This window comes from Diprion similis, chromosome 1 (assembly GCF_021155765.1).
Source record: "Diprion similis isolate iyDipSimi1 chromosome 1, iyDipSimi1.1, whole genome shotgun sequence".
Classification (NCBI taxonomy): Eukaryota; Metazoa; Arthropoda; class Insecta; order Hymenoptera; family Diprionidae; genus Diprion; species Diprion similis.
The window spans coordinates 10,525,308-10,553,044 of record NC_060105.1 but is presented as its reverse complement, the minus strand read 5'-3'; the positions used below and the strand labels follow the sequence as shown (position 1 = coordinate 10,553,044).

The 27,737-nt window shown below is 37.6% G+C and overlaps 1 protein-coding gene and 4 non-coding genes across 5 annotated transcripts in view; 2 read left to right on the top strand and 3 right to left on the bottom strand.

Annotated features, from left to right (window-relative positions):
• The window catches only part of LOC124405358 (mannosyl-oligosaccharide 1,2-alpha-mannosidase IA), a 251,366-nt gene that overhangs the window by 141,211 nt on the left and 82,418 nt on the right, over nucleotides 1–27,737 (bottom strand). The window lies entirely within an intron of this gene.
• On the bottom strand, nucleotides 7,928–8,001 carry Trnat-agu. The gene has a single exon. It is a non-coding gene; the product is annotated as a tRNA-Thr (tRNA).
• On the top strand, nucleotides 11,461–11,533 carry Trnar-acg. The gene has a single exon. It is a non-coding gene; the product is annotated as a tRNA-Arg (tRNA).
• Nucleotides 11,825–11,898, bottom strand: Trnai-aau. The gene has a single exon. It is a non-coding gene; the product is annotated as a tRNA-Ile (tRNA).
• On the top strand, nucleotides 20,943–21,024 carry Trnas-aga. Its single transcript has one exon. It is a non-coding gene; the product is annotated as a tRNA-Ser (tRNA).

Below are 27,737 nucleotides of genomic sequence, written 5' to 3'. Positions count from 1 at the left end.
TGTTAAAACGAAGAGGAGGGAGATCCTGCTGATTAGTATTAGGATTTGGAAGCCTAAGGATCGAATGTCCGTTCGCATGTGAGGTCGTGAAATCGAAAGTTGAAATTTCGTGAAATGCCCAATACTTGAACCCCCGATATTTTTATAGAATTATAAGGATAAAACCGGACTTCATTTTATCATTTCCAAAAAGTTTCACACGTTTGGCTGCTAGCTTTAGCTTCGTGATTAATTCGATTCAAAGAGGGATGAAATCGAAAAAATATTTTAACTGAAAATCTCATTTCTGTAGTCGGTAGAAAATATATAGCTAAACACTCGTAGAGTGAGAAAAAAAAAACACAAAAATTTTGTTCACATGTCAAGTTCTAAGTATAAAATTTATTTCTGCAGTACGTTTTAGTTTACGAGAAAAAAAATTAATAAATGAATAAAATAAATTGGGAAAAAAAGAGAGATTTCAGGGGGAAATTAACTGCTTTAGGGTACACTTGGGGGAAACCTTCAGTTTCAGAGTGCTTTAGGGTACTTTTAGTGAAATAGGAAAACCCTCCCAAAAAACTGAATTTATCGAGCGATCCCGAAACCCTGGGAATAATCTTCGGGGTTTCATGGCGAGACAGATGCCCAGAGCGAGAAGCGGCGTTATTGAGTCATTAAATTGTGATTACTCCTGCGTTATTGGTTTGGTGACACGCCGCTGCCTACAGTAAGGATTCCCCATTTTTCTCTCGCCTGTATCAAGTTTAAGTTTAAGCTTGAGCTTAAGTTTCTTATTTTTTTCAAGACATAACAGGTGAATGCTATCATCCGTCTGTCTCTCTCTCTCACTCTCTTTCTCCCTATCGACCTGTAATCCGATTAATCTCCGATCAATACTACTTGACAATTTATTAGTAAGGTTCAAGCCCCATTTGGTTAACGCATGACGTACCTTCTCGTATGAAATAACGTATATAACTATGCAATGTTAATTATGTTCACTATCGTAATAATTATTAGGTTTTATTTGAGTTTCTGATGTGTGCAATCCTAGCTTACTTAAATTTTATCGCTTATATATATATAAGCTTGGAGCGATTGCCTACCATCGCACCTTGGAAAAGGTTTGTTTAGGTTAAAAGTAGGGTTCTGGCAAAAAATGAGCGTTCCACGTTACGCGGGAGATCTCGCTCAGTTGATTCTTAATTTTTACTTTTACACATTTATTTTTAAATTTACGAAGAATCATAAATAAATTTTTTGTTCATTGCTTACATCGATCGTAATATTAATTTACGTCGTTAAGATGATCCACATTTTTAATATCAAGTCTACAATTGTTGTTTGAAACGTGTATCTGACGGTCTTTTCATTATTAATTCAATCTCATAAAATAGAAATAATTGAATATATGAATTTTTAATTTATGAGAATAAGATTCCCGGTTTACATTATATAGAAATTCGAAAAAAATGTTTTAAAAAAAGTGGAAAATCAAATGAGCGCGATGTTCGACATAAAGTAGATCGCTCAAATTTTTACAGAATCTTTCTTACGATCAGAAGAAAACTTTTAGCCCGTACCACGGTGGAAAATCGTAAAATATTTATTTGTGAAACACCCTATTACATACGTGCATGCATAATTTTCTACTTTGGAGCATCATTTTCAGTTATTTTTCCTGTATTAATATTTTCCCCAAGGTTTTTCCAAGGCATAATTTATCAATCAATAAATCAATTTTCCTGTTAGCACTATCCGCATTCATCTCTAAAAATCTAAGCAAATTGTTTTTCTACTCAAAACGCGTAGGACGTTTTTATATTCAGCTAGTAAAATCTGAAAAAAAAACAAAACTTTACCCTGTACGTAGCAAAGCACATTTAAGGAAATTACAAGGAAACCTGTTTCTCGTTAGTTCCTCTTCTGTTTCTTATAAAAAAAAATAAAAAATGAGCGATATTAGAAATATTTCCCTTCACGAAACGCTTTGTCCGTATTTTTCTCCCCATATATACATATATATTCACACATATAATACACAGCATAGAATAGCGAAACAATAACGGTGCACTGGCCTTAAATCATTTTCATTACCTACGGATGAGCTCGCTCTCATGAGAATGAATCGTTTCTTTTGTCCTCAAAATTTAACTTCCCACGTACCGAAAAGGGACTTGGGGGCGTACTTATATAATAAATTCCTACGCCCCAACTTCCGGATAAAGAATTAACGGACGGCTCGCGTCTGCGCGTATGTCAAACGTGACTTTTTCCACTTTCATATCACACTTAATGTACATTCGCTTGTCGGAGTTCATCGAGCTACGACGGAAAAAAAAAATCACGCTTTTTTTCGCAATATTGATCGCGATAAAAGATGTTTCTTATGGAGGAAAGTCTGATGTTTTCGATCATGAAATTCGTTTCGATCCAAACCTTCGACAATCGTAAGCAACACCAATTTTTTTACAAAGTACTTTTTTTCTTCAATGTTCATTAATTCTCATCATTCATCAGAGTAAAACTTATACGCAATTTTAATGTGAAAAACTCAGCACTTTCAGATCAAAATATGAAGTTTGAAATTAAAGTTGGGAAAAATTTGAAAAAACTAGGTTTGTTTTTGTGCGAGAAGTGTTTTTTTTTTCTTACAGATTTTCAGAGTTCAGACTTTCCTACGGTCAAAACACGTCAAATTTAATTATCTCCTGCGATAAGAATATTTTAAAAATCCAAAGGTAAAAATGAGTTTATTCAAAGTTTGAAAATGATAAATGTGTTTCTGCGAAACTGTACAAGCTATAAAAGGCTTGAAACTAGCAGAATTTTCGAAGACATTAAAATGAAGGGAAAATGAAATTACAGCCTCGAACGATGACAATGAATTAATTCTTCAAGCTGTCCACAAAAAAATAAAAAATAAAGAAATTAAAAAAAAAAAAATACTCGTCGCGCGAAGCTTATCGAGTTGGAAATGGAAAGTCAGTTGATCGTGTGTCGTGTTGTTGGATAAAAAAAAAAAAAAAAATGGCAAACCGGAAATTCTTTGACGGTATAATTATCTTCACTACGATTCTTGGCTAACAAGTTTTTCACAATATGGCCGATTAACGCCGATGGCAGCAGATGTATAGTTATCTGCACACACATTCTGCAATAGATTTACGCATGATTTTTCTTCTTCCCCGAGAAGAATGTACCAAGAAAAGAGGAAAAAGATGTTCTCTGACGTATTAATTACACAGAAACGTTAATTGGAATTTCCTCGTTACTCACATTCCGCGTTTTACTTATTATACTTGTGCCCGATACTGCGGGTATATCTGATTGCCGAAGGTTGGGCCAAAAATGATTACTGATTGGCCACAGGCTGACAGTCTTGACATGATATCATGACATCTAGGCGTGGCGATTAGACGATACGATCTTCCTGTACTACGCCGATACGCTATCTGCGTTTGTACACGAATTGGAGAAAGAGATTTGCCAAGTGAAGATTATAATCGAAGAAAATGGGCTACATGCAGGGTTAATAACGTCGACGAGTGTTTCCTTTGGTTCTTCTCTCTTCGTTACGGTTATGGTTATGATGGGAACTCATTCGCCTAGTACAGAAAAGCGTCTATAAATAAATCCGATATCAGGGAGGTGGAGTTTGCTCAGCTGGTAGGTTTCAATTTCGTTTCGTAACGTCAATTTACCACTGTCTCGGTATTCTGCCTATTATATTTTCGTCTTAATTTACTTTAACGTAGGTTTAAATAAGACTACAAGTTATGCGCTATGCGTACTGGCAAAAAAAATTCGTTTACATACTGATATTCGGTGTTAAGATAATAATTTTGTTCAAACAAAATAAAGATAATGTTCTGGAAGTTCAAGTTTATAAGTTTATCGTAGTTTTATATATTGAAAACGTTTTCCATAGCACCGAGTACCTCAAACAATAACCTTTTCTGTTATGTATAACGTATTTTTTATCTTCCAAGTATTCGAAGAGAAAAAGTTGCTTGAATTTATTTGCCAAAATAGTTTTTAATTCAAAATCCATAAATCGACTACTATTACGAAATGGGTATCAAAGATTTCGAGCTAATCGATTCATTGTTCCTTAATTCTTTACGTAGTTTTCATACTCAGATTTCCAAGATCCAAGGATCTGTAAGAAAAAGAGCCGAAAAAAAAAAAGAAAACTTCCAAATTTGGTTTTTCTCGTCAACGTAAGAAAAATCGAAGCATTCTTTGTTGAGTTGGATTAAAAAGAGACAACGAGAATCGGAAGTCACGTTCCACGTCCTTGACCGATGTCCGTGTCGTCGTATAAACGAGTATCTACTGCACAGTTAAAATGTTGGAAAAACGAGAGGTTCGATATTCCGATTCAACGCTTGGATTATTTGTAACGGCGAGCGCATTTAGCGGTCAGTCGGGTCGGGAGCGAACACCAACCAGCTTGGAGACCATCCCGATGATTCACAACCGACTTGCATCCTTTTGCGACGTTGGATTCACCGCCGTTAGGGTGCGGTGAGAACTCTCAATTACGATTATACTGCGTTAAAAAACTTCAAAAGCGAGGTTTTCCTTAGCTTAGAGTCATGAGTCACGGAATCAATGATTCGATAACCCAGTGTTCCAAGCGATATCGACATTCCCTTCCGTCTTACCATTCAAGGACGGATTAAATTTCTAGCTGAGAGGTCGAATACCGGAAGAAGTTTGATCGTTATAAGCTACCGCGAATAGTTGCGAAGCATATTAGTCGAGAAAGGGTCAATCTGGGCTTGGCTCGAATGCTGTTCGAGGCAGTCCAAGCTGAAGTTTGTATGACATAACCGAGAAGATCAAAGACTCGATAAATCAGGATGGATAAAACGCGTCCTTGGACGTTGATTCATTTCCTTTCCCCAACAAATGATGGGAAACGGCGTTGAATGCCGAAGGGCGAAGATGGATGTGCTCCTTTATGGTAGTCCGCAGGGCTTGATCGCGCCTTAATAAGGTCGGTTTGCTAACAATAACCAGTGGGTCACAGGACGGTCGCGCGAGTACCATTCGCTGGTTGAAATATGGTCACGATTCACTTGGTGTGTACCTTATGCCTTGAGAGCAGCGAGCAACGCGGAGAAAAAATCTCGACTCTTAACAAATAAGGAACGAAAAATATTACCACCGTGCTCAAAAGGGGCCTCTATAGCTTTCGAGGGACAAAGGTGATATTTATACCCCAACTTTATGACAAATTCGGAAATAAAAGTTTACTTAATAAAACACCACCGCGTATATACGTTACATATATCAGACTCTTGTTGTCGTTGTTGGTGTTTTTGTTGCTGTACAGACCACGTAGCTTTGTCACCTACTCGCATAAATACTCGAGAAATTATGTGTAAATCATATACCGAACGAATCATAACGATATTTTTCAAAAGTCATCCTAAGTCATTGGAAAACAATAAATTTCTCCTGGATGTTTCGTGACGTCTATTTTCTTCCTTGTTAATCGTAGGGTCCGATTCCGATTTCTCTGACATTTCCAAGTCCGCTTGAGTTAAATGGGCTGCACACAGTGAAATCGCGCCTTCTAATTCCGCCCCTCATCCATAGTTTCCAAAGGATCAACCGAGACTGACAGACAGAAGCCGAGGGTATTGTGCTGGACGTATTCAGTGCCGGTTACAAGGAGTACCAACGTGTATGTATGTACAAACGCGGCTCAAGTACGTTCCAATGCAAATTCCTGCCAGGTGACGATTGTGAGTGCAGCACAATACCAACGACGTACCGTGAATGATGGCTTGAAGGGTGCACAAGTACGTAAGTCGAATCGAACAGCCAGCATTGGGGAAAGGGATGGTCGGTTCCATTTTTGAGGAATGGATTTTGGCGCGAAGAGATCGTTTTTTTAATGTATTCATGGAGTTCTGGCGCTGTGGCGTTCCTCCTTTACGCCTGCCCCGTGATATCTTCAATCAGGATGATGCACTGCCTGGACGAAGCGAGTCGCGATGTCAGACGTTGTACACGGACTGCCTGAAGCCACCCTGAACCACTTACACCGATAAGAGAGATTGAGGTGAAATTTCACCCCGAATGTCGGTTTTCTTAACTTTTTTTGCCACACGCGGCGCCAACGACGACGCGATGCTTCTCAGGATGTGCGATATTATGGGTACCTTATACACAATCTCTTATAGTACACAACCGGAAGCTCAGAGTGGTGGCTTCTTCTTCTCTTCCTAACGTGAGTAAACGACTCCGACGTTTAGGGGCACGTGCGAATTGAGATATTAAGGATTTCACCTCTTCTGAGGATCGGATATAGTCCTGCCACTAACGATGAAGGGCTCAGCAGACCTACGAGTACTCGGGATATACAAGAAACACGATAAAAAACATTTTACACATGTTCGCAAGTACCTAGATAAATACCTTTAGTTGTTTTCTCTGATTTGCTTTATTTCATCAATCGTTCAAAGATAAAACAAAGAATCGGATAAAATTATTTTAGCGAGTCAGTCAAATGTCTGATTGCTAAACGCAAAGCACATGGTTGGCTGAAATCTGTGAAAAATGAAAATGAAGTTTGTTGTCTGCTAGGAATAACTCACTGACTAAATAAACCCAGAAGAATCCGTTGATGCAGGTTGACTACCACAAGCTTCAGATGTCAAACGAAGCTTCTGGAGCTTATATAGATAAAGCCAATATCTTCAGGTCAACCAGACCCGAAATCATTGATGTAGTGATCAACACCCGTGTCAACTACATTTTTAACCATAAATCTAGCAGATCGTAGTCTGTATACAGTGGTTTTAACTGTTTTCAGATAATAAACTCTGAATTTTGTTACTCAGGTGTTTTTGGGGACACCAATAACGAGTCTAAAGTGAGAATTTGATAACTTCTAAATCCAAAATGATGGATCCATTATGGTGGATGTAAAATCAAAAAACTATCAAAATTCGATGATTCTGGCCGAAACTTAATTGTTACTTGAGGGTTTTTGGGATTATACAAAGTAACAAAAATCATTCGAAGTTGTAAAAGGACACGGACTTTTTTCCCATGGAAAGGGATATTCGCCGAAAAACCTCACGTGTTCCTCTCTTACTAGAGTTTTGAGTAGAATCTGCTCGTTTATTCTGTCCGTGTAGTTGGCCACTCAGCCTGCTAAGTTTCACCGTTTACTCTCAGCGTAGGACGCGAGTGAGACCGTAACCTTCCGGTACACCCAGTACGTGGTGATCCAGGCCCTCCACCTCGACCACAGAGGAGATTTTTATTTGCCATTTGCCTTGCGGTCTCTTGTATTTTCCCGCACCGTCGAACCGAAAGAGTCGTTGTAGCGGCAACAGCCACCGTACCGCCGGAAAGAAACTTGAATCGTAAAAGTTTAATGGTGTTACAGAACGTGGGTGTGGAAATTTTCCATCGCAAACTTGAGTAAGTGCAGCGGAAAAATTCAATGCATTTTATTTCACGAATGTCGCAGTCTCACGATTTCTTTATGCACTTGAAACATTTTTACCAGTTTGCTATACCTATTTCAGTTTTCTTCAACATTGCACATTGCGATGTGTTTTTTTTTTTTTTTTTTTTTGTGTATACTACGCTCAAATAAACATTCGAATTTCATTCTTGAATAATTTTACAACTCCACGGATTTTTATTTTGCGACTAGCGGATAAATTTTCTGTAAACATTTTTTTTTTTTTTTTTTTTTTTGGCTAGAATCAGATTTGTACAGCACATCGAGTAACTACATATATTGAGAAAAAACCTACAGTGAAGAAAATTATCCCTTGCTATTCGAGTGACTAAAGAAATTTTCGATTTCATGATGACGAGCAAAATAAAATTGATAAGTAAAAATTATTATTCTGACTGTTGTCTGTTCGGTGAGGGAAAAAATGCAGAAAAAAATGGAACAACTTCCACGAGGCTCCGGGGGGATTCGAACCCCCGATCTCCTGTTTACTAGACAGGCGCTTTAACCAACTAAGCCACGGCGCCCACATGAGGTGAGAATTAAATTTCTGATTTGACAATTTTGGAACACACAGCGGCATTCTAGAGGCACTTTTTTCTCTGAATTTGCTGAAAAATTGATTCACACTTATGAATTTAATACTAGCATCGTTAATCTCAAAGCTGAACTCGACGCAACGAAGCGTAATATTTTTTTTAGAGAAACGGTCAAATGTCTCAAGTTATAATTTCAATGGCAATGTTCTTTCTTTCCTACTTTTATTTTGATACTTATTTTGCTTTGTTAATATTCATTCGTCCTCTATATATCCCATAGAATTTTCATACGAATCGTTAGATTTATTACTTCGCAAAGTAATCAAGTCAACACTAATATATGTGCCACTTTGCCAGAATCCTTAGAATGAACGCAGGGTTGATGAGGGACGACGAGGCGAAATGCGAACCATCAGTCAAGCCGCTCACGAATACGTAGAAATGAGATTTATCAAAGGCTGGAAAAATTTCTACGCTCGAGGGGGTTGGTGAATTGAAAATCAATATTCATTGTCAATTCGATTAATAATCGAATAATAGATAGTCAGACTTTGAGTATTTATTCACCAAATCATCGTATTCGTGAATTGTATATTTATTATTTCTTAGATTCAACAAAAAAATAAGATACTTAAATACAAATAAAAGCTTGAAAATCAATTTTTCATATCTAATCCCTTCAAAATAATTTTTAAAAATCTTGCAGATACCTTCGATTTCATTTTACGATGGCTGATTTCTTACTTATTATATTTGTTTTTATTGGTTAAAAAAAAAAAAAAACGTTATCATAATTTTCTGATATGATAATAATTTGATAAATGTTCAATATACGACTATCTCGTAATAAAATCAACGAAAAGTTATTGATTTTCAACTCACGAAACCTGCAGTTCTAAAATATTGGCTATCGTTGCAATTTTCACACGCTATAATCATACATTATTCATGTCGAATAATTTTTATCTGACGAGTTTGCACACCTGACAAAAATTAGCTTCAATTTTTATTACTTAAATAAATTCCGAATGACCGAAAATTTTCAGTTCTGTGAATTTCTGTCTTGGTGAAAAATTTCACCACTCTGATCTTCGTTTGTCTTGGATTTTTGATACTTCAACGTTTTGAAACCTGGTCATTCTGATTTTCGGGTTTTTCTCATTTTTTCCACCGAATCGTTGAGTAAACTACGCTGTGTGAGTATATTTCAATTTTCGAAATTTTACTCCATCGAAACTTTACTTTTTGGAATCTAGAATTTCGAAACTTTATTGTTTCCTAAAATTTAGTCTTCTTTACTTCAATTTTCACCATCAAATAATTCGTAATTAGGTGCTTTCCGAACTTTTAAAATTCGGAACTTCAACCCCGCTGCATCAAAATTCTCTGTGAAGCTTTTCAGACGCATCAGAGTATAAGTACCGAGATAAGTACCTGCGAGTACTTGCTACACGCAGTCACTTGAGAATAATGCGTCTAGACCTTAGAGTACAAGCTGATAAACTGTTGCCATGCATTGTCAGCATTATTTCTGCCAGTAAAAGAGATTTCTGCAAGTGTGTTCGAAGAAAGTTCATCCTGTTTCGCAATTCTGATTCCTGACGAAATATTTCCCGATAATACTAAGAGAAAACATGAAAATTTTGAATCTTCGTCCTTGACAAAAGTCGATTGAAAGTTGGAAAATTAATAACACCTGAGTGTTGAAATTGCTCCAATGATTAGAAATATTTCGACGATTATCGAAAAGTGAAAAGGCGAGTATTACAGAACTTTGGCAGTCGGGAGACGTCGATCAAGGGTAGAAAATGGTTATGGGTGAACGGGGGAGCGGGGTAAAACGACTCTTAATTTCCATTCGACGGCTTAATGGATCCAACCATTTTCGTTAATGCCGTCAATTTAGCCATAAAATGCTTACCGCCAGCCGCGGCAGAGCCGTAATTACGTGGCAGTATTCTGCGCCATCCGTTTCAATGGATATTTCAATAGAAGCAAAACGCTGCAGCGTAGGTGAAGATTTTTCCAATTTCTTTTTTCTCCCGCAATGCATCATCGGGTATACAAGCTGCACGCAATATATGCAAATAAATAATCGCATCGCTAGGAATAATAAAAATCACGGTGAAGTGAAAACTTTCGAAAAGACTACATTAAGCGATACGTACTCAACTCGAAAGCCAGAGCTAGCCATCAATAGAAGCTTTCCTCCTTACTGCACTTTTAATCAACTTTTAAAATATTCTTCTCTGATTTACAAAGTATAGAAAAAGAAAAACAAAAAAAAAAAAAAATGGCTCAGCCAGCATTCGGAAGAAATGAACTAATGAAAACGTGAAGATAGATTAGATAGGATTTTGTACAAAGTAGAAAGCATCTTTCAAATTGAAAATCAAGCAAAGTAACGAGGCTTAAACTCCTTTTCGTTGCTCCTAATCACGTATTATTCTAACGAATTTGATGCTTTCATTACTTACGAAAAATAAAAAAGCGCTACGGAAGTTAAGAGAATTTATACGAAACATTCGCACAGAAAAAAAAAGAAAAATTAATAGTTTGTGTAATATATTAAGTTGAAGAAAAAAAATAAGAAAAACTTATCAATATTTCGACAAGTGTTGCATAAAACCCTTAGTTATTTTGAGAAACGACGTTGCCAGTAGTTATTATTACACTTTTCAAAACCCAAATCGTCTCTCGTCGCGCGAACACCGCGAGCTCTTCGTAAATCGTAACATCTGGCATCTACATTTGATTTTGGTTTTTTTTTTTTTTTTTTTTTTTACCAAAGATGTAATGAATGAAAATTAAATTGTGAAAATCAGTTCCGAACAATATATTCATCGTTTAATTGATTCTCGAAGATGGACGAAGAAGAAAATGTTTAAAGATCTTTGACAAGATGTTTCGTACTAACAGAAAAAAAAAAAAAAAAAAACAACAACAACAACAATATGTTCAAATAAATGTATTCCAGCGTTATATAATTAATATAATAACCCAACCTAACCTCAAAACTGATCTCGAATTGAGAATAAAACACAAAACTCCATTTCGTATTCAATTGGAAACATATTTTCCGTGCCGCCAAGTTTATCCAAAGTTCGAAATCAGCGAAGAACAAGTTTTCGTAAACTAAACAGTTTAAGCAAATGATTAAACATCAATGATGCTTTTTTTAGTAAATCGATCGATAAGTCAGAACTCCGCTGTTACCATTTAGTATTTTCGAACGCGAATAATCAAACGAAGAGCTGCAGCTGACCATTTCCATCATCTCATCAAGGGTCAATGGCTAATAGAACATGGATCCCCGGACTTTCAGCGGCTTAAATCGAGCTCCGGCAAAGCACCGTTGACTGTGCTTGCGTTTGACCACGTGGTTTGGCAACGTGCTCGCCGAGAGCTATTTTCTACGAAAGTTACCTACTCTGGCAGAGATTTAAGGGTCCTGTGGCGCAACGGATAACGCGTCTGACTACGGATCAGAAGATTCCAGGTTCGAATCCTGGCAGGATCGAAGATATTTTTTGCTCCTCATTTTTTGCAAACCGATTGTAGAAGTTTTTAATGTATAAATTCGGTGCTTTTTGTTATTTTGAATACTTGCTTAAATTTCTTGGTTTCTATTCTCGATGAAAATACGAGATACTTTAAGTATGACTGATGAACTGAAACGAGGCAGGCAGCGAGAATAATCGGTTGCACTGATAAAATTGAGATCGAAGGAAAACTCGATTCCGATTTTCTTTTTTGCCGAAAACTGTGCGATATTTAAAGTGTTTGTACAGTAAAAGTTAAAAATTATTTCTGGCCCATGAGGGGATCGAACCCGCGACCTTCGCGTTATTAGCACGACGCTCTAACCAACTGAGCTAATGGGCCGATGACGATCGTAGTTGGAAAATTTTGTATCAAATTGCAGCAGCAACTCCAAAATTATTTATGATTACAGATTTGTAAATCAGCATGTTGCGTGAATCTTCGCAAGCAATTCATACATGCAGGACGAGTGAAGAACTGTATTGAAACAAATACAATAATAGTAATAATAAAAATTAGTAAAAATCAATTTTATTGCACTATTTCACTGCAAGTTTTAATTACTGTTTTAATCTGTAAGAAAAAATAAAAATAAAATTCTATCTCAGAGATATGCGTAAGTCGAACATATCGACGTCGAAGAAATTTTTCTACCCAACGCAAGGACGACTCGCGGTTAATAATTATCCATAAATTTTATGCCCGAATAGCGATAAATACGAGGGAACATCTAATCGGGTAATAATTTTTCGATTTATACCCGAGTATCACATAATTATTATTACACGATGACCGGGGTGTTTGAACTCGGGTAAAAAGTAATTAAAAAAGATGTTCAATGTAGAAGGGGAGAGAAAATAAAAAGCGGATCGATCGAGGTCGATATATCAAAATATCAAAGGCACACGGGTTCATTTGGTGGATGAAAAAGAAGGCGGAGAGAAGCGATTGTGACCACCGAGCGAGCGAGCGAGCGAAGCTGTAAATCTTGAGTTTTATGTTACCGTACGTCTTGCAAATGCGCGGGGAAAATGTTGGCTGGAATCCAGAATCGCGTATCGGGGTTGCGGAAGGAAGGAGTTCCGAAGGAATTAGCGAGTTAACCTCTGTGATGAAATTCCCTGATAAATAGCCGGAGTTTGTTTCTTTCGGTGTGAAAAGCAGGTGAGTAAGTTTAAAAGCGAGCCGATACACAACTAAGCCAGGGAAAAAAGTTTTCCGAAATTACAGGGGCGGACAAAATTTCGCCCGCAGAAAAGTGCACAAGTTGTCGCAACAACAATTCGGTTGCGCGCTTATAAGGCGGACAATTATTATCATATATAAACTAGAATGTATTTTATCGCAATTCTTCGAAGCGAATCCTCCGGTCAAGCCGTATTTTTGCCAAGAGCATGTGCCGAAAATATTTCGAAGGGGGACGTTTAACGTCTCGAGGAGTTTTGGGCGGATATTTATTACCCATTAGCCATCGGCCGACTTTGTTTTATCTATTGGCATGTATGCAATATGCGTGCGGTATTAATGCACCCGATGCGAAATCTTCTCTCTTTTATTTTCAGCAATCATTTATTTTGGTAGCCGCGAAACGAGGGTATTTAACGGCTTCTTGCTATCTTCGCGGATCGCAAATCACTCCTTTTATTTCCTTTCCTTTCCTTTCCTTTCGTCTCCTTTTTCCATTCCATAAACTCTCTTTTATTACTCTAAAGACAAATATACCGTTATTTACTGCGCTTTTATCAATTCCGAATAAGCTACGGTATGATTTTTTAATTAGCGAGTGATTCTGACGTATTTGCGACGCGATAAATTCACACCGATTTACTCACATTTTTCATACTTACCATGTATGAACTGATTTCGGGAAATTCGAGATTTTGAAAATTGCCGAAAAATCTAACTTGATTGTACCGAAGATGATTTTTTTTTAGAGATTTTAAATCAGGCTGCACACCGCGTGTAATTTTTTTCACATCCAGTTTGATTTTGGAACGAACAAGCATTGGTAAGTACATTCGTTCAAAGTGAGTTGTCGGATACATTTGCAAACGTCGAACGTGCATCCAAATACAGAGTTGAAAATATTCCAGCGATTTGAGGGTAAAATGGAAATAGAATCGTTCGCATGAATAACCGAGCATTCGGAGCGGTGAAATCTCGAGGCATACCAATATCAATTTGCTTTCAGTGCGTTCACCACGTTCGATGTATTTAATTAACGGTGTTTCGCCGAGCGATAGATTGACACTGTACTCTGACGTCTACGTGGCTTCGACTGGAAAAATACTTCGAACCTACCAACACGAGGGAAAAATTTACATCAATCAGGTAAAGTCGATGATCCAACTGACGAAAGAAGCAGGGATATTGATCGAAACTTGAATGCAGATTTTGATTAAACGTAGATTTGATTAGTTCTCAATTTAATGTACAATTCAAGTGTACAACAATGTACCTTGGATCCATTGTGCACCAGAGTTGGTCGACTAGACGGTCGGTGTGAACAGCGTCGATCAAACTCCTTTCAGCCAGAATGAACATGTAAGGTCACTCTTTTCTCTGATCGAACCAAATTCACGACACATTTATGTCTGACAATTGTCCAATTGTGCAATAAGGCAACGAACAATATCATTCAAAGGCATTTACAGTCATCATAACATTTTTACCATTCATCTTCTTACAAGACTTTTATTGATGTTTCAAGAATACGAGAAAAATTCATTGAATAAAAAAAAATAATCAAAAATACGAATAGTTACAGGGTGGTTAAGTGGGGACTACAGAAAAAAAAAGGTGCGTCCTGGTCGACATGTTTTTGACTCTTGTAGTGTTCCAAAATAAAAAATCTAAAGAAATTCTTTATTAGTAAAGACGTCTCAATAGTCTGGAGCGCGGTAAGGGAGAAAAAAAGATTTTTTCACGAAATACCGAAGATTTGAAAGAAATTTGTTTTCTTTTGCCCCTGTTTTTTGACCTTTCCGAATTTTTTAAATATAGTCACTAGTTTTTTTGTTTTTAAATCCGTGCTTTTAACCATAGAGGGATGTACAAAGAACATTTCCGGAAAATTTCAAGTAAATCGGTTCATCAGAACTTGAGATATCGTGTCAACTTTATCGAAAAAAGTAGTTCCGAAAAAAACGAGTTGACGCGTCACAAAAATAACTGTAACTCCGAAAATAATTTGAATTTTCAAAAATTCTCTTACAGGCTTATTCATAAAGGTCTAACCTTTGAAAATATGCAGAAAAAAAACCGGTTTTTTTAATTTCTAGACCAGAATACCCCCTTAAAATGAACAAGCTCAATCGTTAACCCGAATTGATCACTTCAGGTGAATATCACCTCAGACTTTCTTCAAATTTTTCAAACTCCTCGTAAAGTCTCTAAGTACCTTAACTTTACCAACGTTTTACAACATTTGGACAATCAATTTTTTTTTTTTTTTTTTTTTACATTTTTGGAACTCATTGTTGAAGCAGGGTATAACTTTTTTGGAACCGGGGTGAATTTCACCCTGTAGTGTGACCGTTGTGCGATTCTACCGAAGTGTGTTCTACATTCACGATATATTTACTTTGACGTATAATCGATTCTGCAATACACATACTTACACATAAAAAAATTTACTCGCTGTAAAACCTGTACAAAATCGACGATGAATTATTACTTCGACGTTTGATTTTGCGGAAGAAACGACGTAGCCGTTTAAAAAAAAATTTCAACTTCCATTTAAACGAAGATCGACACTTTTTCAATGTCATTCATGCCCGTCCGCACCCACAGAATGTTCGCATGTGGTGCTGGTGTTGTAACTTGGTGAAGAAAATTAGTTTTCCCGAGTATGAGATCGAAGCTCGCGTTTCGCGAGCGTGCCAAGTGTTGTTGATAGTCGTATATCTCAGTGCCGATTCCTGTTCGGGAGCGAAGTGATAAGTTTCTAAAAGGTCACAATAAGGTTTTCAAACTTCTTCGATAACTCGGTTCGTTCCCCGCCGCCCACTCTTCAATCTTTCACTTTCCAAATGAGAAATCTATACAGAAACCTTACCTCACACAATCGCAACTGCAGGCAGGCATGAAACGCAAGGCGTGAACCACGGTTTCGGGTTTCTCGGTATACAGGCGATCCCCGGATCACTAAAGTTTTTTAATACGGCTGTTGTTGCTTATGGAGTATCAATCTATCAATCTGGTATCTTCTATCGATCTTGAAGTCCATTTTCGTTAACAGGTGAACGTCGGATATTCAGACGAATGTCTTTGCTTCTTTCATATTTTTTTCCGCCCCCTTCCCTTCCCCCTTTCGTCCACCCCCGACCCCCTCGCTCGCCTGGTATTATATCAGGAATGTCAGGATCCATTTCTACAGCGCGAGACGATCAATTCAACTCGTATCTACGTCTGATTCATATTGATGATCTCTGGTTTTACGTATAATCCGAGTATTTTCCAAATTTTTGTGAAAAATCGCTTCACGGCTCGACGCTATGTTATTTTCAAACCTTTTACCAACTTGTTGTGTGTTTCTGACGGCAAAATTTTTCATATCTCCATATCGGGCGTGGGTTGGAAATTCTGTTTTTCACCTAATCGAGCGTGAATAATATTATATTTTGCATTATTTTATGTCTCAAATTTCAACTGACAAAGTCAGAATTTTACCTGACAACGAATGAAGTAGTAAAACTTGGTTAAAAAAGTTTTCTCCTAAATTTCAAAATTATAATAATAAGAATTTCATACGATCTACGACTTCGCGGTTATTATTTGCTTCTTCTCATTCGTCATCGAGCCAACTTCACATTCATAGAAGACCTTTCATTCCTCGCTTCTTTCAAGTCTTACAATGAACATCAGTTTGGAGTCTCGTTCCGATTTCATTGAGACTCATGGAAACACGGTTTAACGTGATGAAAACTACCCCCAAAGACGGGCACCAAACGGGGTGATTTCTTGACGCGTTTGATATAATTGTATGAAACCAACGCTGAAATATTTCTGTTCATTAATAAAATATTTCATCATTGGTTTCATTCGAATCCATCAAGCGCATCAAGAAATCACCCCATCTTTGGGGGTCGTTTTCGCCCCTTTAAACCGTTTTTCCTTAAATAAAAATGAAAAAAAAAAATTGGTATCTCTTAGTTTTTCTACAAAATCAAAGGGGACATCGAACTGACGTTTCTTGTTGGACTGCATCGCGAACTCGTGCAGAATGCCGCAAGTAGTATTCTGCATTAAGCTCGAGGATGCACCGTAGAGACGTAGAACAAGGACGCGTGTCCTCTAACCGCAGAGATATAAGGAGGATACGATTTGTCACAAAATGCAGAAGGCGGTAACCCATAACGTATAGAAAGAAGACGAACCGAGCGTGTTGTCGAGTTTAGAAACGCGTTGCCTCACGCGCGATCAAATCAGTCTCGCTACTTGATGCAGTTGCGGTGCGCCGCTGCGAAGAAGAAGCGAAAGAAGGGAGGAGATAAAAGGGAGGAGAGAAGATCCACGTCCGGCTGTCCAGTACGCAGCAGCAGCAGCAGCAGCAGCAGCGACGTCAGATAAGCTAACAAATGTCCTCAATGAATAATAATAAGAGACCGAGTCCAATTTGTATTGCATTTACATTGCAGGACGTTCAAGCGTTATTTATAATGCGTCTTTCTTTCTGCCTGCGTCCCATACGCACACAAGAGCCAGGCTTGACCATCAAGTCGGCTTTCTGCCTCCACTGCACCCGGAGGATCGCATCCGTTTCAACTAAGATAAGATCAAATTAAGCCCGACTGTTTTCCGAGCGGTTCGTTCCGTCCGAAGGAAGGACCGTCGCGTCAGTATAGGAACCTGGGAAAAGAAGACGAGATCACGAATTTCATCTCGACTGAATCCCTCGAATTGAACGCTTTTTTATTCCCTCTTCGAATCGACGACGGATTTTTTATGCTCCGACGATTAGGTCGGTTCAACGAGATTCGAAGGCCAGATTGGGTCAATCGATTGGTGAGAATTGTCTCAAGTCATCTCAACCCTCCAGAGCCGAGGTTGGCAGCGAAACGGAAGCGGTACTTGACACTTTTAGAAATTTCAATACCGAATAAACTCACGATTTTATCACGAACATGGATATTTCGAAATCAGAACCTAAGATGTAAGGTCCTGGATAAATCGATCATGGAATTTCGAATTTGGAGTGAGTTTTTGCAGCTGCGTGAAAAAGTGTCCGATAAAACGGTTCGCTTCAATCGATCAGAGACCAAATGAGCAGCAGAGTCCAAACGGCGGTCTGTTTTTACTATGATTTTATCTTAAACCTCCGAGGTTTACGTCCAACAAGTTCCTTCTGTCACATAATTTCACTCGAAAACACCAAGCGGTAAGTTTCCGCGGTGAAATTTCGTCGAGAAGTTAAGTGCCTTGGAAGTAGAAAACAGAATAACAACAACAATTCTTTGTGTTCAGTGAAGGTAGGGTTGAGTTAAGCGTCGTGTCCACTTTGTCGACTGTTTTAGCATATACCGATTGCGAGAAACATTCGCGAAGTATTTTTTACGAGACAGAATCTATAGTTTTGAAAAAAAAAAAAAAAAAAAAAAACACACCACCCTGTAAAATAATTTGTACAATTTGTTGGAAATAGAAACAAGCCAATTTAGTGTTCGTGACTCGAGTGAAAGGGCTAGTTTCTCAACGATGGTCTGAGGTTGAACACACCTCTGAAATCCATACACAATGGTTTTTTCCCTCCCCCGAATGATCGATAAACAATTTGTATATTTAGCATGAATTTCGTTCTATGTATAAAGTGAGAAATCGGGGATCGTTTGCAAGCATTCTCATTCGTAGAGGAGTTTATCAGCCACACGAAGAACCGGGGTGTAATGGTTGGGATATTTATTCAGACCTGAGGTGATCATCAATCACATTCACACCGTGTCGGATGATCGAACTGTTATTTTCACATCAGTCGGTGGCTTTGTGACACGCCGAACACACCGTTTCGTTGCACGCACTTTGCGCATCAGACGTAGGTACTGCAGGGTGCGGAACACGAAGAGCCACGTTATGCCAATTGGCCATTGGATGAATAAAAGGGAATGGAAGGAATGGAAGGAACAATGTGGTACGCGGCTGACTTCTTCATGCTCTATATAATTCTACGGAACGGGATTTTTCCATCCGAGGAACCATCGACGATTCACGCTCAATAGAGTCAGGACGGAACAACAATGATGGAGGATGTGAACCGCGCACGTTCGCAGCCTGTTTGAGGTTGACCCTTCCAACAATGGTCGAGCCGGTTGCCAGGCCATGAATACATATTCCAGTAATTTGCTTTGTATTTTTCCGGTGAAATTGATCTTGATCGAAATTAAAAAGTGTGAAACAAGGGTTAAGAATATGAAGACAAAAAAGTGTCAGGAGTGTTAAGACTGACTATGATGTCATCCGTTGTTTCACGTGACAAAATCTGGACCGCGTGAAACTGTGTGGTTAAAAGTTCCTACGTAGGTACATTCGTAAGTTTAGAATCTGTGTGCTGCGCGATTTTTTTTTTTTTACGAAAAGCAGTTTCTTATCGTTGTATAGACTGTATCGATCATGCGATTCGGTAAATAATTCAAGGGACGAAAAGATGATGTAATTCAGGTGTATTAGGTGAATATTTACTTGATTGAGTTGAATAAATAGAAAAACAACAACAACAACAACAACGATACTCTCTGCAAGGGGAAACAAAATTTCAAACTGTACACTCGAATGAAAGTTCAGAAATTCGATTGATTTCACGGAGATATAATTTTCATACCAGACCGTCGCACGTTGAGTATCTATTCATAAAATTTGCAAATTTATGGGCTAAATAACCTGATTTTCTTAAAAAAAAGTAGTAAAAAAATTCTTCATTACAATTTTGTAATAAAATAATCAAAATGCATAGATTTTCAACCAGTCCAACCGTCTCGAAAGTGACGACAGAATGTTGGAAAGTCAAATTTGAAAGAAAATAGATCCGAACTGTGTTTAAATAAGCTGCGAAATCAAACAATTTTTGGTTAAAAAAATAAATGAAGCTGGTACACAGTGAGAAAAATAGGATATGGACATCTAGGTCATATTTTTTAGCGTCAATTCGAAACTATGTGACATTGAATTTCTGAAACGAAGTAAAAAAAACGAAAAATTGTTTCACATTAATCCACACCAGCCACTTATAGTAATTTTTAAAACCGCCAATTTTTTAGCAACTTATATTGGGTTCCCACCGGGTATAAGACATGGTGCACATCTATCAGGGGTCGTCGGCTGTTACGCAGAAAGGTGGTGCAGCCGTCCATAAAGGAGTAAAGTTGTTACGATGTTTTACCATCCTCTAAATCCTAGACAACCACCGGAACGGTTTTAATGGGTTTCGCTCTTGGAATAGCTTTAGGAAAGTAACTTAACTATCGTCAGTCTTAACAAGCTTAAACAACTTCATACGGAGGAGAGATGAGCCGCGGTTTACTGGTTGCTCCTTCATATCCCTTTATCGCTGGTGACATTCCGGAATTATTATCGCTCTACTACATTTTCATACTTGTTCGCCTACCTTTTCTGCTGTCGTAAAATAAAAAATGGTATAAAAGCGAACGAATTGAGAAAAAAAATTTCGAGATTGAGTTCAATTTTTCGTTTATATTGTTGTCAGGATACTACGCAACACATGTCAGTTTCTTCGGATCGTTAAAAATTTAAACATTTTCGTTCTAAGGTAAAAATAAAATTTTTCATATAAATCAATAAATTATTTTGGGTCAAAGTGGGCCTCCTGAAATTTTTTAAATAACATGGGATGAAATTAACAACCTCAACTTTTTATCAAACATAAATTATATTCGGAAATCATTAACTCGAGTAATTGCACAGCTCATAACGCTTAATAATTTAAAATAATTGTTGACATTAAAACAGAAGATCTTATTCTGATTTAAGGCATGATTTTCTTAAGGGGCCCACTTTGCCCCACCCTCCCGTATATTGGTGAAAAAAAAAAGAATCACGATATGAATCTCGACAGTTTGAGATGAATTCAATATTCCTTGATAACTATTTCCAAGCAAATGTTATCATAGCGTAAAATTCAACAAGTCTGTTTGCATTCATACAACGAGATCCAGCCGGAAATTTGAATATTACCGATGCACTCGTGAGTTGCATACATGTGTAGATGGGATATTGACGAGTCGATTACAACGTTACGCTCGACTTGTGTAAATATGTAACTACCTCTCACCGATATTCACGGCGTCATATTCACTGCTCAGCTGTTGAAACAACGTAAATGAATCTCTCGCAAAAACCAAGCCGGTGAAATGAAAGGCTCAATATTAACTCTGCAAGCAGTCGTGGCCGAGTGGTTAAGGCGTCTGACTAGAAATCAGATTCCCTCTGGGAGCGTAGGTTCGAGTCCTACCGACTGCGAATTCGTTTTGATTTTTTTCTCTTCAATCATCGCTTGAGAAACATTATTTTTATTTCATTCATTATCAGTCCGACTGACAGTAAGGATCAAAATGCTTTTTACATTTGTGCGTCGACCTAAAGAACAAATCCTCGAATAATTCACATGGATTTAATATATATATATATATCTATATTAGGATGGCGCAAAAAACCGACTATTTTTTTTTTTTCTAGTCTCGTGTGACAAAATGTTAGTTTTTTATGTTTTAGGAGCCCACTTCAAAGGACAGCTCAAAAAAAAAATTTTAAGAGGTCGCTCTAAATTTAAAAATATGTCAAAAATCGTCAAAAAATTAAATTAAAAAAATTATATTTTCAGTATTTTGTTTGATTTTTAATATATGTCGTGGTGTATTGTTATCGATTCTTTATTATTAAAATAAAGAAAAAAAATTTATGAAATTTTAATATGAATATTAAAAAGTCGCTCGAAAAGATTTAAACAAATGCACAAAAAAATTGAAAAAAAATTATAGGCGACCTTTCAAAATTGAAATTTTGAACTGAAACTTTCGGAAACTTATTTTTTTTTTTGTCTATAAAATTATACCGTAACGAGAAAAAAATGAAAAAAAAAAAAAAAAAAAAATCGATTTTTGATGATTTCTGATGTTTTAAAAAATGCGGAGCGACCTCTTAAAAATTTTTGTTCATTACTTACGCCTAATTTACTTATTTATTGATTTTTATCGAAGTATCGAAATATTAAAAATAGTTACGCACTCTGAGGTACCAATTAACTCATTCAGAGTGTAAATAAAGATAGCAAATTTTGTGTAATCATGATGAGAAGTAGACAAGTGTAATTCGTCAGTGATTAGGATTGAAAAAAAGTGCCTGCACATTTAGCACGATTATAAGATACTAGTTTTTGGCAGTATTGTATGAAATATGAAATATCGTAGCGGTGTAGAAAGTCTTTTTTATCGCATCTCAACCGGGCAAGAAAACCCGCCAATTAGCTCGCATACCATTATCGTAATAACCAACCGAGACTACACCGATAGGTTTAATACCTTTCAAATATCCAATCGCTTTTTCACAAGATTTCGGTCAAATTAACTCCCCCTACATCCCATTCTCTGGGATTGGTTTTACCGTCGAAGAGAAGAAGCGACCCCTCGATGATGGTGGACGGCAATATCCTCGCGGACCATTTTGTCCGGTTTCGGGTAGAAAAAGAAAAACGAAACAGAGTAACAAAAAAAGAAGAAAAAAAAACAAAAAGGGCAAGAAGAGACGCGTGGAAAGAAAAGTAGGAGACGAGTCATCGCGTCGACAAAGTTTATCTGTTTCTCCGCAAGAATATCCCCTAATTTTCTCCACCGATCATTTTCACCACCCTTCCGTCTTCTGCGGTCTAGGTCGTAAAAACCCTTCTAACAATCCGGAGTCCGGATATAATAAAACAGGATCAATGGAATACGTAATCTCGCAAGTTGCCGAAAACCGAGGTGCAGCAGCCGGTTGGTCGGTCGGGACGATTGAAGTTCGTTTCACGGGAAAGAAGCCCGAAGGCTTCGTTATCTCGTATCATGCCGGGAGAAAAGAAGCTTCGCCTCTTCTCTTTCTGAGGCTGGTTTCAGGCGAAGAACAACGACGCATGCAACGCGAAAGAGAGATTCCATCTGGAACGCGTATTAAAAGTAAAATAAAATTATTTAAAAGACGAGGAATTCGCCGATCGCTGCTCGCCGCCGATCTCCTCCTCCCCCCCCCCCCCCCCCCTCATTCTTCCAACCAGCAGAGGATGATCATCGGTTCATCGTTTACGGATGCTCGGTTACCGATAACATTATACAGCTTTTGGCCAGCGAATGCATCGCGGCAACGCGAGTTACCCTCCCCGCAAGCAAAAGGGACTGAAATTCTGAAATTCGATATTCACTGATGTTTTCGAATCTTCTATTAAATTACTCGGATTTGATTATATTGTACATGAATATTTTACAACAATTATATTTCACAGATTGAGAAATATGTAATTTAATAATATTCTTAGTAAAATAATTACTGTGTAGTTTATTGAAAATTCCAGAGACTTTATAATGCTCAAGTTTGTTGAGTCAATGTAACTATGCATTTTTTTTATATAAAAGATCGTTATTCGATGAATCGTAACGAAGACAAATGTACTAATATTTTACAAACTCAATGAATTCCAAATGACTGAAAATTACAGGATCGAAATTTTCCTGAATGTTCAGTTAGTCTTATAGCAACTTTAATACAGTGAGATTTTTATCTTCGTTTACACTCTCTGAGAAATGGTGGAATAACAAGGGAAAAAAGAACACTAAACTTATAATTTGCGTGTGGGTTTTAGAAGAATTGAGCAGCAACGCACGTCAAAATTTCGTTGGTCACGTTACGCCGGCTCCCGGAGCGTTCCAAGATATTATTAAGGAGATAAAACGCAGAATTGCTGAAAAGGGCTTAAAGTAATCAACTCGTTGATCGATTAGCCAGTATATCTACAGGGCAAAAGAACAAGTTCTGTGAAAGTAAAAATAAAAATCTTTTCCTCCCGAATATGTTATTTGGGATCGATAAAATCGTCGCTGCTGCTCTTAGCTACTTATATAATATAATATATACCGACTTGAACACGTACACGTTAATAATATGAAATCGTTTGCCGATTTTGTAGATTTTCTGTTCTATGGTTGACTTTTCTGTATTTGGACTTTCTATATTTTTCTAAACTTTCATAACTCTAAGAATTTAATTCACACGTTTTTGAAAATTCGATATTTTGGTCCTTACATCACTCTAGCATTCTAGTTTCTCACTCTCATCCATCTCCTGTCGTCAGGATATTTCATTCGAGAATTATCAGCCTGTCCAATCTTCGATGGTTGAAAACTGATTTTTTTTTTACTTTATGTCACATGAAGAAGTTCGAAAAAATGAAAAATTTATATATTATATATTTATATAAAAGCGCTGTTCGTACGCATCCAACTCGTAATTCCACGACTGGCTTTAGTTTTATATAATGATAGATGTTTTTTTGTTCCTCTATGAATTTGTAGTTTTTATTTGAATGAATAGATAGTTATTTGACTGTAAACGAGAGAAAGAAGGTAAAATAATTACCGACATTTGAATAACAATTTGGAATACTTTTGGTGATATTTTATTACTTTTCAATAAAAATTTTCAATTCATTCATATTTTAGATACCCAAGTTGATGTTACTTTTTTCGTAAAATAAGCTCCAAGGGGACGGAAGTGAAAAATGAATGAAATTGAAAGAAATGAATTCAGATGTAATTTGCCAGTAGCTTCGAGAGATGAGAAAAATCATGATACGAATACGCACAGCGGGAGCGACCTTGTTAAATGGAGAGTGTACGGGATACCCTGACAAAGAACTGTACCAGTTCCTGAGGGACAACCCCTCTTATTATCTCGATTCATTAACTCTTAGCGTAACAAGTTGTAACTCAAGTGCGGCACGATGTATAATAAATTACAATCAACCACGATTCCGGAGAAAGTTTTGATCCTATCTGGGCGAAAACCTTGGCTTTCGTAGAAATGAGATGGAAAGATTGTACTAAAATCATTTCCCCCTTCAAAAATGTATGTACCATGAATGTGAAAAATGATGAATATTTATTTTTTCTAATTGTAAGCATTAATACTTTCTTCTCTAAAACAAAGTTTCAAGTTTTCCCCATTTTCAAGGCTACATTGCGTATGAGATAAAATCTTCTGAAAACTGTAAAGAGGCGTGTATATTCATACACGGTAGATATTGGATATGTACTTTGAGGTGGCCCATTGACGAGTACTACCCCGCAAGTTCGCGAGGCTAATAGGAAGGGAGTGAAGAGAGATGAACCGAGGTGAAGAGATGCTCGAGCGAACTATGCACGTGATTTGCATAAAGTTCTATCGTCTGCCGGTCAAATACTCGTCCAACAGCCGTAACGTTTCCATCTGCCAGCCCTTGCAGCGGTTCTGCAACAGTCGAGTAGGTTGGCACAGCCAACAATTGTTTACCCTTCTCTCTCCAGAGCGATGCCGATGACTGAATGAAATGATCGGCCAGTCAAGCGAACAAAGAGAGAGAGAGAGAGAGAGAAGTGAAGAGAACGAGCTGAGTGGAATAGTAAAGGGGGGCGTCTAAAGGGGTCAGTAGCCAATGGGAATTGACCAAGTGATACGAAAAACAAGAAAAACCAAGAGAAAAGACTCGTAGTAGATCTAGATTTTGGTCAGCTGTCAGAACGGTTGCCAGAGATAATATTTTATGTTCTCTTCGACTTTCATTTATACGACAATTCTTCTAAAAGCTCGATAGTACGTGTAAAATTGCGAATGAAAATTTTTTAATGACTTTTCTTGGGGGGGGGGGGGGGGGGGGGGGGAGAGTTCATTTTTCATTGATCGTTAACAAAACGGTGGAGGAGATGGATAATATCGGTTGATCAGAGCGGGATATCCCTCCACCCCCAAACATTCTAATAAAGGGTTTGTGTCTTGGCTAAATGTCGGTAACGGAATCTATATGCAGAATTCTTTTTTCCTATTTTTTCTTTCCTAATATAAGCCATTTGTCAACAGATTCATTTTACACACATGAATATACGTTCGCGCAATATTTTACACATTTTCCACAGAGCGTTGCATCTATCTGTTTCTGCCTTCAGCCCTGAACAAATCGAACCATGCGTTTGGGGATAAGAAGAAATAAAAATATGTTTCGAGCGAGGGGAACTGCCCTTCGGTACAAAAAAAAAAAAAAAAAAAGAAAGAAAAAAACGATGTCAGAAGTAAAAGCTAAGATTTATTGACCATCGTGTTTTGCTTTCGGTCTTTTCCCGTTCGACCATAAAAAAAAGTGTCGTCATAAAAAGTACAATTTCACATGATCAAGCTGAACAACCATATATTACGAAAACATTGTTCCATTTGCCAAATGATAACTGGTCGATTTATTGACATTTCGTGCGGTGATTACAAAACGTTCTATTGATTGTGCCATACTGATTAATTTCTCCAACTGATTACTGAAAATTTCTGTCAGTAAACTTGTATATTGTTGATAACTTAAAAAATGTTCCAACAGTTTTCTTTGCTCATATGGAAAAAAAAAAAAAAAATCAGTGCAGCGTTTCTGCTAACAGACTTTCCCCACAAAGAAATAATGAAAAATATTCGAGAAATTCCAAGACGTAAAATTCTCGGTAAGCAACGTGCTGCAGAGTGAATTGACTATTGATACTATCCACCATAGTTTTTCATGCAATGATGTAAGTTTTAATAGAATTTGCGGTGTCTTGAAGTATTACTATTATGCTGCGACAGCAGAAGATTGATCGATAAGAGAAAAGTCCGAGGCGCCAAGTATCTGCTTCATCACTGTTCGCGCTGCACCGCATCTATAAATTTGGTTTCCTACTTTTCAAGACTAGCAGCACATATTGCAGAGCTTGTACCGCAGTTTCAAAAGCTAATTATGAGATAAAATATCCCAAGTGGAATTGTTCGTGTATTCTTTGGGTTGTGCTCGGTTATTTATATTCTGGAAGTCACAATCGCGAATCGGTATCGGTATTCCGAAGATACCGTTGTTGCTTCAGTTAGACAATGAATGCTTGCGCACTGTTCAGATCTCGCTGCTTATCTCTTCCTCCTTTTTCCCCGGCTTGTCTTTTCCCCTTCTGCCTATAGTAAAGAGCCTCGACTTTCACGACGTTCGCCATTTTTAGATAAAAAAAAACGATTGTTCCACCCCTCAGCACGACACCAGCTAATAACGGTTGTATCGCTGGCGGACGATCGATACCAACCGATATTCTTCGCTTCGAATGGCTTCTTTCGATCATAAACCACACTGATATATATAGTTATGACGATACGGTATCGATTATGTTGCGAAACTCAATACACTCAGATTTCACTATAGTTCTAAAAGACCATAACCGTGAGTGGAGAGTAAATTAGCCGCAGATTGATTACAATAGATGACTTTGCAGAACGCACTGTACCCTGTACCATTTAATCGACGTTAGAAATCGCAAAGACACTTACTGTTTTTGTCTTTGTTGATCGAGAAAATCCTAAACGTTGTCAAATCTATGAATCGAAGAAAATGAAATGGGCTGAAGGAAAGCTGCAAAGTCTAGTTTTCGATAAGACATTTAAGCCACATGCAATTGGAAATGGTTACATTTCTCTTTTTGCACTAATCAGACCGCGCAGATTGTATTTTTTATAAATTCCTAGAGATATTTCAAGGTTATCGTTATCAAGTCCCGAATTTCCCAATGATTAATCGGGGTCTGAAAGTCTGTTTGAAACTTGAAATTACCACGGATCGAATGTCCCTAACCTCATAACTCATATAGAACACGAAACATTTGCGGAGGAGGCGGTGTTTCTGTACCTACAGCACGCTTTCTACCAATTCGCCTAAGTGGTCGTTCTCTTTCGGCCCTTTGGCCTTTCGGCTAACTCCAAGATCGATACCAGGACGCACTCACTCGACCCAGACACTGCGCCTAAACATATCCGCATGGTCAAACAACCATCTAGTATCCAAGCGGAATAAGTACAGCTATTCTTCCGATCGATTTGAAATATCGGAATTGCTCCAGAATGGCAGAAACTTTGATCACCATGATATGGGTGAGAAAATTTCACGATTGAAAATCAAT